The sequence below is a fragment of the Schistocerca piceifrons genome, chromosome 5 (genome assembly GCF_021461385.2).
Source record: "Schistocerca piceifrons isolate TAMUIC-IGC-003096 chromosome 5, iqSchPice1.1, whole genome shotgun sequence".
Lineage (NCBI taxonomy): Eukaryota > Metazoa > Arthropoda > Insecta > Orthoptera > Acrididae > Schistocerca > Schistocerca piceifrons.
The window spans coordinates 224,349,806-224,362,706 of record NC_060142.1 but is presented as its reverse complement, the minus strand read 5'-3'; the positions used below and the strand labels follow the sequence as shown (position 1 = coordinate 224,362,706).

Below are 12,901 nucleotides of genomic sequence, written 5' to 3'. Positions count from 1 at the left end.
ACCTTCAGGTTAGATAAACGCGTTTTTTTAGATGTTCCCGGAGCCAAGAGTTACTTGGATACAGATCAGGTGATCTTGCATGTGAAACCTCCTGAGATAACACGTTGGTGCAAGCTTACATTAAGCAGATATTTCACTGGGCGATTGACATAAGGTTTGCCCCGTCTTGCATGAAAACAGATGGGCTCTTACAAAGCAGGAATCACAGTCTGTACAAGGGGGGCTCGATAACGTGCAGACGTCATGGAATGCCAGATAGTCCCTCTGGATCTGTTCTCTTCAAACAAGAGACTAAAGATGCTGGTGAATGCACACCACACAGTCACATACGGCGAGTGCAGTGGGTCTTGGTGCACTACAAGCGGTTTAACAGTATCTCGATTCCGGTAGTTCTGTTTATTTAGATTTGTGTGTGTGTTCAGTGATGTGCCTTAATCTTATGGAACTTGAAACATCCTGGCAGATTAAAACTGTGTGCCAGGCCGAGACTCGAACTCGGGACCTTTGCCTTTCGCGGGCAAGTGCTCTACCAACTGAGCTACCCAAGCACGACTCACGCCCCGTCCTCACAGCTTTACTTCTGCCAGTACCTCGTCTCCTACCTTCCAAATTTTACAGAAGCTCTCTTGCGAACCTTGCAGAACTAGCACTTCTGAAAGAAAGGATATTGCGGAGACATGGGTTAGCCACAGCCTGGGGGATGTTTCCAGAATGAGATTTTCACTCTACGGCTGATTTTACGCTGATATGAAACTTCCTGGCAGATTAAAACTGTGTGCCGGACTGAGACTCGAACTCGGGACCTTTGCGTTTCGCGGGCAAATGCTCTACTCCTTTCTTTCAGGAGTGATAGTTCGGCAAGGTTCGCAGGAGAGCTTCTCTAAAGTTTGGAAGGTAGGAGAAGAGGTACTGGCAGAAGTAAAGCTGTGAGGACGGGGCGTGAGTCATGCATGGGTAGCTCAGATGGTAGAGCACTTGCCCGCGAAAGGCAAAGGTCCCGAGTTCGAGTCTCGGCCTGGCACACAGTTTTAATCTGCCAGGAAGTTTCATATCAGCGCACACTCCGCTGCAGAGTGAAAATTTCATTCTTATGGGACTTAACTGCTAAGGTCATCAGTCTCTAAGCTTACACACTACTTAACCTAAATTTGCCTGAGGACAAACACACACACACACACACACACACACACACACACACACACACACACACACGCCCGAGGGAGGACTCGAACCTCCTCCGGGACCAGCCGCAGAGTCCATGACTGCAGCGCCTTAGACTGCTCGGCTAATCCGCGCGGCCTCTGTTTATTCACTGCACCCTGTAGTGTGCAATCTGCCTCGTCACGCCATTGAATACTGCTCGCCAAATGTCATCAATTTCGAACTGAACCCAGAACCGAAGTGGAAATTCAGAAAGTTGGTGCGGATCATGAGGTTTCATTTGCTGCACCGTCTGGAACTTGCACGGGTACGAACCCAAAATAGACCTCAGAATTTTCTGTACTGTTGGCTAATGGTTCAAATGGCTCTGAGCACTATGGGACTTAACTTCTGAGGTCATCAGTCCCCTAGAACTTAGAACTACTTAAACCTAACTAACCTGAGGACATCACACACATCCATGCCCGAGGCAGGATTCGAACCTGCGACCGTAGTGGTCACGTGGTTCCAGACTGTAGCGCCTAGAACCGCTCGGCCACTTCTGTACTGTTGGCCATGGGACAGAAAATTTTGGTGACATTACAGGAGCGCTAGTACTATTTAGGTCACGTGCTGAATGGTCAGGAACAGCAACAGCAACCTCGTCACTAACTTCCACCGGCACAGCATACCTTCCCCTTGCAAGTACCACACCAAGCTCCCCCGTGTTTCCATATTTTATTACCATCTTCTTTAATGACATCGGGCCTCTTCTCAGACCTTTTAATCGACGATACTTTCTCAGTGCAGCTACTCGCGTTCGAGAGGACGACGGTCAAACCCGCGTCCGGCCATCCGATTTAGGTTTTCTTTGATTTCCCTAAATCACTTCATCCAAATGCTGGGATGGTTCCTTTGAAAAGGCACGGCCGAATGCTTTCCCCATCCTTCCCTAACCCGGTGGGACCGACCTCGCGCACTGTAATTGCGGCCGTTCACATAAAACAGTATCACCAACAGTGCACGGCCTCTCTTTTCGGCAAGCATACTGATGACTCATGTTATGGTTTGTTAAATGACAGCGTGGACGTCATACCGTCAACAATGTACAGAGCCAGATTTGTACCAGATGGCCAGCACTGAAACAATTTTTTTCCACCGTAAAACGATTCAGCAATTAACAATATCTACCAAGTTCCGCTGCTACACGATAATTGCATCCCACACTGGACCTCTGTGAGTAGCTGCACTTTAATTATAACCATGAGGTACTCGTGTAGTTGGTGGACTATGAGATAAAGATGTTGTTCAAACATTCGTTTCACAGTCTGTAACCTCCACCATATTGTGTCACGTGTTTAGACTAGCATTTGATAAGGAAAAGTAGCTATCAGTAACTAATGTAATTACAGTGTCGTATAATAGAGATAACAGTAATGGTCTTCTGAAAATAATTTAGTTTCATGACTGAAACCAATCGCAACCTTTCCTTTGTAATCCTCAGAAAATTTGATTTTACCCCTCAGGTGGTATCTAGACCAGATAAGGAAACCACTGACCTTGTCGAATGTGAGAAACTGGCCAAAATCCACACCTATGCTGGCCAGCACATCGGCCATCGTCGTTAATACACCAAACGAATCGATACGGTTCAGCGTGCCCGGGAACTTCGTGCTATCGCGAGCGACTATCCGGACGAGTTTCACTCAACTGTTCTTCCTAATTCAGCAAATTCCGTTATCAGGAATATGCATGAACCATACTCATTTATATCGGATGTGGTTTGTTATATTGTTCAAAACCATCACAAACAGAATTATGGAACCTTATTCACTAATTAATTCAATTTTATCGTCCATTATACATCAGTAACTACACCACCGAAATACATACAACACGATCCACAGCGATCAGTAAGTGAGATCACAGGAACTGTAAGACACAGATTTTGCGTTTGAATGTGTTTTAGTCTAACCTAGAAATTATTTTTTAAATTGTTGTTGTATATCTTGTTAGGATCTTAAGGATTTCGGGTTTCTAATTTGGCAGGAACTCTCAATTTCCAAAATTGGTATCTACAGAACGCTAACCGGCCAGAGTGGCCTAGCGGTTCTAGGCGCTACATTCTTGAACCGCGAGGCCGCTACGGTCTCAGGTTCGAATCCTGCCTCGGGCATGGATGTGTGTGATGTCCTTAGGTTAGTTAGGTTTAAGTAGTTCTAAGTTCTAGGGGACTGATGACCTCAGAAGTTAAGTCCCATGGTGCTCAGAGCCATTTGAACCATTCGAGCAGAACGCTACCTCGTGCTCTTCACTAACAATATCAAAGTACGAAGTAGCTAGCGGTTCTGATACGTTCGCGTGATATGCACTAACCAGTTCATAATTGTAGTCAATTTTCTGGAGAACATTCTCCCTTTGTACACCGTTGATCTGACGCCCGCACAATTCACGCTGTTCTCAGTATTTTTCTTAATGATGTGTACACTTTATGACTGCTCACTTATGAATTTCTGCCTCTTCTTTATGCGGCGACAGGAATTTTCGTGGTGGCGTAATCGCGTTACATGCTTACGGGAACGCCCGTCTCACGTGCCGTTTGGCCGGCTATTGTTAAGGCTTTGTACGCGCATTTACGAAAATTGTTCTGCGCCGTTGACTATTGTGTGGCTGCCACGGCCACTGAAGATACATATCGAAGCAGGATATCCCATTACATCTGAGCTAATGGTGATTGCATTGCGTAATTGCAGTCCGTGCGTGACATGCCCTACTGCGGCGGACGGACGCGGGGGAATGCGACGACGCTACAGTGCTTTTGCTTTCCAGCACTGCCTCCGGTATGTTATTCCTGCAATTTTGTGTGTTTTGTCCATCAATCTGGAAATAGCTTCCGCGATACGCTTGGACGGTATATGTTTCGGACTCTTGCCATGTGCACCAGTTCATCCATTATTTCACCAGCCCAGTTTTGATCAGAACATTTAAAAAAAAAGCAATTAGTTAGTTTTGAAGCTCCAAATATACGAAGTAGAAAAACGGTAGAAAGCAATAAGACGTAAAAGAGGACAGAAGATAATGTAACTTTCTGTATACATTTTCATTCATATATTATCAACCATTTGTCTTCACCGACTATGTAGGTGATCAGCTAAAAGCTACCGATAGGTGAAGGAAACGCTGGCCGTATTACAGTAAAATAAACTATTGGTATTATTCACACAAAATGTGACAATTTTCATAGCAGACACAAGAGCAAAAAAGATTTCTCGGTGCAGAAGTGAAAGAGTGGAGCCTTTTCGTTAAAATGCAATTGTATTTCGATTTAGTTTTGTTTTGAGCCAAAGCTTTTTGTCAATTTTTTTTCCTGGCTATAAATTAACAGCCATTTTACTAAACCTAAAATTTCCGTCTACGGCTGTCTTGCAGTCATACTTCGACGTAGTTCTTTCTTGGATCGTCAGTTGGCATCACGAAGCTAACTCCACCACGTACCACTCCTGCTACCAACGACAGAGCGTAGACAGTGCCGGGAATCGAACCCAAGTCCTCCGTACGGCAGCCATCTATGCTGATCACTCGTATCTGGAGGCGGACTGACTCCAAGAGACGCTGCACAAAAGTGGAGCTCAACTAGAAGATGACGTTACCACTACATTAATTTACATGGTCTATTTTTAAACTACATGTTATTTAGTGTTAAATGACTAACACAAATTTATTTAAAACATTTTCCGGATTCTTGTTCCTTTGAATCACCCTTAACGCTACTTCAAACTGTTAGTAACAGAGTGAATTTCTGTGGGTTTCGTTGAATCTACGAGTGCCTGTTCATAATAGCAGAAAAATGATTTCTTTCCTTCTCTGCATATTCTGTTCCGAGATGTAGAGTATATTATACGAGGGCGGTCTGGAAAGCTCTAGGCCTGATAGAGAAAGCGACAATTTATGCTTTGAAGAAGTTTTTCAACACGATCTCCTCTAATATCAATACTTTTCACACAGTGATGTTTCTCCTGAAGTGCTGTAAAGTGCTCATCTACAGCGGTAATGCTTTATTAACTGGAAGAAATGCGCTGGCCAGAGAGGAATTTCTTCAACTTTGAGGATAGACTGAAATTGCAGGGAGCCGAATCTGGGGATTAGAGTCGATATTCCAGCATTTCATAGTGAAAATCTCTCACTTCCTCCGTTGCCAAGACGCATTTGTGGACAAGTCCATTGTCCTGATGAAAGATGGTTTCCTGTTTTGTTCCTTAAGCTCACAAATGCTTGCGCCCAATTTCGCTAAGAGTTGAGAACAGTTCTCTCCAGTTGTGGTTATAGCTTCTTCAAGATACGCAGTCAACAAAATTCCTTTCGCGCCCAAAACACTGACGTCATGATCTTTCCCGCCGATGGCACCGTCCTTGCTTTCTTTTGAGCTAAAGAACCGGTTCCTCTACACAGCATAGACTGATATTTGTATTCGGATGTGTAGTGGTGAATCCATATTTCATCTACTCTCACGTACGGACTCAAAAAATGGCTTCTGTACTTTTTAAAACGCATTCACACGATACACTTAGAGCGTTAGCAACTTTACGCACCATTATACACCAAACTTCCAAAATGATATCATGAACTTTGATGGTTGGTTGCACTTTTTGGACGTCCTTCGCACTCATCACCTTGGACGCTTTCATGGCTCGTTTAAACTCGGTCGTCCATTTCTTCTCGATGGAAATAGAAAATCAACCGCCGCCATACAAATTTACAAGCCACAACTGAATATCGGTCTTTGTTAAACCTAATTTTAGGGAGTATTTAATCACTGCATGATACTCGATTCTTTCCATTTTCAACATCACGCGCACCAGAACTGCTTCAAACGACGCCTACAGACAACTGCTGGCTAGAATGACATGCAATTTTACGTGGCGTCAGCTAACTCATGTACCAATGCAAGGGGGAAAAGATCACGCGAGTTGTGCTGCACTCTATCTTTGCAGGCAGCCATCGCAGAGTCGTCATATCTTTCAGCGATTACAAAGCAAACTGATAGTGGGGCAGATGGGTTACCAACTGGGAATAAAAGGGAGAGGGTCACCATTTTCGGCATTTGCCTGATAACCAAGTGAAACGTCTTCAAAAACTGTTGTCGGGACAGAGTATTTTGAACTACCCTCATTTGTTTCTGGAAAAAATTTCATCCACGGTCGTAGATAAAATTATTATTATTATTATTATTATTATTATTATTATTATTATTATTATTATTATTTTAATGTGGGCTGTTGGAGCATAGAGCCGATGCCAACAGCGGCGAAGGAATTGGCCTTTCGTAGGTCAGAAAATGGTGTCACCTCCTCGACTTGAAAATATTAGAGAATTATTTTACAATAAATTTCCTCTACCTTACGTCTATGGTCACAAATCTTTCTGTCATCAGCGTACCGGTTTGGTCTATGACGACCATCTTCAGATCTATTCTTTAAATACATATCCTGTTGTTGTTGTTGTTGTTGTTGTTGTGGTCTTCGGTCCTGAGACTGGTTTTATGCAGCTCTCCATGCTACTCTATCGTGTGCGAGCGTCTTCGTTTCCCAGTACCTACTGCTACCTACATCCCTCTGAATCTGTTTAGTGTATTCGTGTCTTGGTCTACCTCTACGATTTTTACCCTCCACGCTGCCCTCCAGCGTGATCCCTTGATGCCTGAGACTATGTCCTACCAACTGATCCCTTCTTCTGGTCAAGTTGTGCCACAAATTTCTCTTCTCCCCAATTCTATTCAATACCTCCTCATTAGTTACGTGATCTACCCATCTACCCTTCAGCATTCTTCTGTAGCACCACATTTCGAAATCTTCTATTCTCTTCTTGTCCAAACTATTTATCGTCCACGTTTCACTTCCATACATGGCTACACTCCATAAAAATACTTTCAGAAACGACTTCCTGACACTTAAATCTATACTCGATGTTAACAAATCTCTCTTCTTCAAAAACACGTTCCTTGCCATTGTCAGTCTACATTTTATATCCTGTTTACTTCGACCATCATGACTTATTTTGCTCCCCAAATAGCAAAATTCATTTACTACTTTAAGTGTATCATTTCCTAATCTAATTCCCGCAGCACCAACCGATTTAATTCGACTGCATTCCATTATTCTCGTTTTGCTTTTGTAAATGTTCATCTTATATCCTCCTTTCAAGACAGTGTCCATTCCGTTCAGCTGCTCTTCTAGGTCCTTTGCTGTTCTCTGGCAGAACTACAATGTCATCGGCGAACCTCAAAGTTTTCATTTCTTCTCCATGGATTTTAATTCCTACTCCGAATTTTTCTTTTGTTTCCTTTACTGCGTGCTCAATATACAGATTGAATAACATGGGAGCTAGGCTACAACCCTCTCTCACTCCCTTCCCAACCACTGCTTCCCTTTCATGCCCCTCGACTCTTATAACTCTCTGCAGGTCTGTTCTATTAATACATGTCCTAACAGAACAGACTTGAAGATGGTCATTATAGACCAAAACCGGTATTCTGATGACAAAACAATTTGCGACCACAGACGTAAAGTAAAGGAAATGTAATCTGTATTCGGGTTGCTGTTTTATTCGCGACCATTTCGCAGCTGTGAAATGTGCACTTCCCATATAGAACTACCGCCATTCATGAAATGAAATGTCCTGGCGGACTCCCTTCTCCAATGCAAACACGCGCCACACGTTCCGCGACGACAAGACCCAAACGCAAGTTAGCGGTGCGGCATCTTGAAGATAACCACCGACAGAAGAAAAAGTACACAGTCTACATCTACATCCATATTGCGCAAGCCACCTGACGGTGTGTGGCGGAGGGTACCTTGAGTACCTCTATTGGTTCTCCCTTCTATTCCAGTCTCGTATTGTTCGTGGAAAGAAGAATTGTCGGTATGCCTCTGTGTGGGCTCTAATCTCTCTGATTTTAACCTCATGGTCTCCTCGAGAGATATACGTAGGAGGGAGCAATTGACTGCTTGATTCCTCGGTGAAGGTATGTTCTCGAAACCTCAACAAAAGCCCGTATCGAGGTACTGAACGCCTCTCCTGAAGAGTCTTCCACTGGAGTTTATCTATCATCTCCGTAACGCTTTCGCGATTACTGAATGATCCTGTAACGAAACGCGCTGCTCTCCGTTGGATCTTCTCTATCTCTTCTATCAACCCTATCTGGTACGGATCCCACACTGCTGAGCAGCATTCAAGCAGTGGGTGAACAAGCGTACTGCAACCTACTTCCTTTGTTTTCGGATTGCATTTCCTTAGGATTCTTCCTATGAATCTCAGTCTGGCATCTGCTTTACCGACGATCAAATTTATATGATCATTGCATTTTGAATGACTCCTAATAACTACTCCCAGGTAATTTATGGAATTAATTACTTCCAGTTGCTGACCGGCTATATTGTAGCTAAATGACAAATGGTCTTTATTTCTGTGTATTCGCAGCATATTACACTTGTCTACACTGAGAATCAATTTCCATTCCCTGCACCACGTGTCAATTCGTTGCAGATCCTCCTGCATTTCAGTACAATTTTCCATAGTTACAACCTCTCGATATACTACAGCATCATCCGGAAAAAGCCTCAGTGTACTTCCGATGTTATGCACAAAATCATTTATGTATATCGTGAATAGCAACGGTCCTGCGACACTCCCCTGCGGCACACCTGAAATCACTCTTACTTCGGAAGACTTCTCTCCATTGAGAATGACATGCCGCGTTCTGTTATCTAGGAACTCTTCAATCCAATCACACAGTAGGTCCGATAGTCCATATGCTCATACTTTGTTCATTAAACGACTGTGTGGAAGTGTATCGAACGCCTTGCGGAAGTCAAGAAACATGGCATCTACTTGGGAACCTGTGTCTATGGCCCTGAATAAAAGGGAGAGGGTCACCATTTTCGGCATTTACATGACAAACAAGTGAAACATCTTTAAAAACTATTACCGGAACAGAGTATTTTGAACTACCTTCATTTGTTTCTGTAAACATTTCATCCATTGTCGTAGACAAAGTAATTATTATTATTTCTTTAGTGTGGGCTGTTGGAGCATAGAGCTGACGCCCACAGCGGCGAAGGAATTGGCCTTTCGTAGGTCAGAAAATGGTGCCACCTCCTCGCCTTGAAAATACTAGCGAATTATCTTACAATAAATTTCTTTTACCTTACGTCTCTGGTCACAAATGTTTTTCTCAACAGACTACCGGTTTGGTGTATGACAAGCATCTGCAGATCTGTTCTATAAAAACATGTCCCAACAGAACAGATCTGAAAATGGTGATTATAGAGCGAAACCGGTAGTCTGATGACAAAACAATTCGTCACCACAGACGTAAAGGAAATGTAGGTCGCTGTTTTATTCGCGACCATGTTGCAGCTGTGAAATGTGCACCTCCCATATAGAACTACCGCACTTCATGAAATGTCCTGGCGGACTCCCTTCTCCAATGCAAACACGCGCCACACGTTCCGCGACGACAAGACCCAAATGCAAGTTAGCGGTGCGGCATCTTGAAGATAACCACCGACGGAAGGAAAAGTAGACAGCCCCGGCTAGGTCTGGACGTTTCCGGAACTCTTGCAATGGATACTTAAAATTACGTGTGAGCACTGGTCTGGAGCGCTACACAGCGCGGGAGACAGAGGAAGTAACAGTGGCATCGATAGCAACGATGCGACTGCATGGTTTCAAAGGTTAGCACTACCAGGAGACACCGACGACAGCGCCCTCTAGCTGGTGCTGTGCAGCTCTATTAGCTCCGCTACAGATTCCGCCCATTTCATCAAGTGCAGACAACCAGGACACTTCGCTTCAGCTTTGCTCTGCATACGACGGGTCTAAGACTTCGAATCTGTACAAAGTTATGCATTCTTTCTTGAACCAGTGAACCACCTTTACTCACTGCAGTACCGACATGGTCCGGCCGGATTGACCGAGCGGTTCTAGGCGCTACAGTGAGGAATCACGCGACCGCTACGGTCGCTGGTTCGAATCCTGCCTCGGGCATGGATGTGTGTGATGTCCTTAGGTTAGTTAGGTTTAAGTAGTTCTAAGTTCTAGGGGACTGATGACAGAAGTGCTCAGAGCCATTTGAACCATTTGAACCAAGTACCGACGTAATTTTCCTGCTCCTGCTCCTACCCACGCTTCGCTTTCCACGAAGTATACAAAAGTAACCTACAGCCCAATAAATTCTCATTGTTTGTAAGTGCCAAAATTTGAACAAAGAAAAACCTGAAGTGCTCAAAGCGGTTCGTCCTTTTACACTGATTTTCCTGCTCCTCCAGGCAAGTTTTTCTAGTCAAGTATGTCGCGAAAGGGAAACGTCTAGCCGTGCGGCAGAATTTTTACGTCAGCCGGTGCGACGCAATAGGAAGTGGGCGGCCTCGGCGTGAGTTAATTAAAGCGTCGGCGGGAACAGGAGCTGGCGGAGGCAGCGCGGGCGGCCCGCGGCGGCCACATCGATCGCGGCCGCCTTAATCAACCAGTGCGACGCCGGCGCCGGCGGCCGGCGTTTATCGGCTCAGTACCGGCTGGCCTGCGCCCGGGTCGCAGCCTCCGGCCGGCGGTATTTCACAGGCAGCGCGGCGGCCCCGCTCTCGAGTCTGACGAGGTGGGCCTCGCACGAGCTACCAGCGGTAGCTCTCCAGCTGTCAGAAGCGTCCCGTATTGCTGCCTCGAACTGGAAGTAATGTACGAGAGAAAGAGTGGCAGAACTCATTGGATAATTGCATGCACTTATACAGATACCGGCTAGAAGCAGTAAACTGGCACTTGTACCGAGGTGATACATGACGGCCACACACGGATATTAACAGACTTTCAACGCGGATTGATAGTTCGATCTAGACGCTTGGGACATTCTGTTTCCGAAATCGTTGAGGAATTCAATATTGGGAGATCCACAGTGTCAAAATTGTGTCAAGAATACCAAATTTCAGACATTACTTCTCACTATGGGCAATGCTGTGGCCGATGGCCTTCACTTAACGACCGAGAGCAGCGGCGTTCGCAGAGAACAGACTATCAGCTTATAAGTCACGGCTGTAAAATACTAACGCGAACTCTTTATAGACGAATGGAAAAACTGGTAGAAACCGACCTCGGGGGAGACCAGTTTGGATTCCGTAGAAATGTTGGAACACGTGGGGCAATACCCTACGGCTTATCTTAGAAGCTTGATTAAGAAAAGGCAAACCTAAGTTTCTGGCATTTGTAGACAAAGAGAAAGCTTTTGACAATGCTGACTGGAATACTCTCTTTCAAATTCTGAAGGTGGCAGGGGTAAAATACAGGGAGCGATAGGCTATGTACAATTTGTACAGAAACCAGATGGCAATTATAAGAGTCGAGGGACATGTAGAGAAGCAGTGGTTGGGAAGGGAGTTAGGACTGTAGCCTCTCCCCGGTGTTATCTAATGTGTATACTGAGCAAGCAGTAAAGGAAACAAAAGAAAAATTCGGAGTATATATTAAAATCCACGGAGAAGAAATAAAAACTTTGAGGTTCGCCGATGACATTGTAATTCTGTCAGAGACAGCGAAGGACTTGGAAGAGCAATTGAACGGAATGGACAGTATCTTGAAAGGAGGATATAAGATGAACATCAACAAAAGCAAAACGAGGATAATGGAATGTAGTCGAATTAAATCGGGTGATGCTGCGGAAATTAGATTAGAAAATGAGACACTTAAGGTAGTAAAGCAGTTTTGCTATTAGGGGAGCAAAATAACTGATGATGGTCGAAGTAGAGACGATATAAAGTGTAGACTGGCAATGGCAATGGCAACGAAAGCGCTTCTGAAGAAGAGAAATTTGTTAACATCGAGTATAGATTTGAGTGTCAGGAAGTCGTTTCTGAAAGTATTTGTATGGAGTGTAGCCATGTTTGGAAGTCAAACATGGACGATAAATAGTTTGGACAAGAAGAGAATAGAAGCTTTCTAAATGTGGTGCTACAGGAGAATGCTGAAGATTAGATGGGTAGATCACATAACCAATGAGGAGGTATTGAATATAATTGGAAAGAAGAGGAGTTTGTGGCACAACTTGACTAGAGGAAGGGGTCGGTCGGTAGGACTTGTTCTGAGGCATCACTGGATCACCAATTTAGTACTGGAAGGAAGCGTAGAGGGTAAAAATCGTAGAGGGAGACCAAGAGATGAATACACTAAGCAGATTCAGAAGGATGTAGGCTGCAGTACGTACTGGGAGATGAAGCTGTTTGCACAGGACAGTGTTGCATGGAGAGCTGCACCAAACCAGTCTCAGGACTGAAGACCACAACAACAACAAAAGACAAACTACACTGCATGAAATGGTTGCAAAAAATCGTTGTGCTTCGAAATTTGTTACACCGCCAAAGGGCCGTATCCAAATTAAGTGACATTAATTTCAACTTGTTGCTCGTAGGCGCTACTGCGAAAAATGGTTTTCAAAATTCGGTCGGACAAAGAGATCCTACAAGAGCTCCGTTTTTACCGACTGAGATTCGGAACCCTAAATATCGTAAGGAAGGTCATAAAATTTTCTTTACGCTGTACTAGTCTTAATTGCAATTGCCGGATTTTTGTGGCATGCCGGTTCTCTGTATCGTCGGCGACCTGCGTAATTCAACTTCCGACATTATCCAAAAGGTTGTTGTTATTAGTAACGGTCCTACAGCCATAACTTAAGGTGCACCCGTTTCTCTTTGCACGTTTGAGTATTTACCTTCGTTAG

General features: G+C 44.4%; 1 non-coding gene across 1 annotated transcript; it reads right to left on the bottom strand.

Annotated features, from left to right (window-relative positions):
* Nucleotides 1-474: 474 nt before the first annotated feature.
* Trnas-cga lies at nucleotides 475-549 on the bottom strand. The gene has a single exon. It is a non-coding gene; the product is annotated as a tRNA-Ser (tRNA).
* Nucleotides 550-12,901: the final 12,352 nt, after the last annotated feature.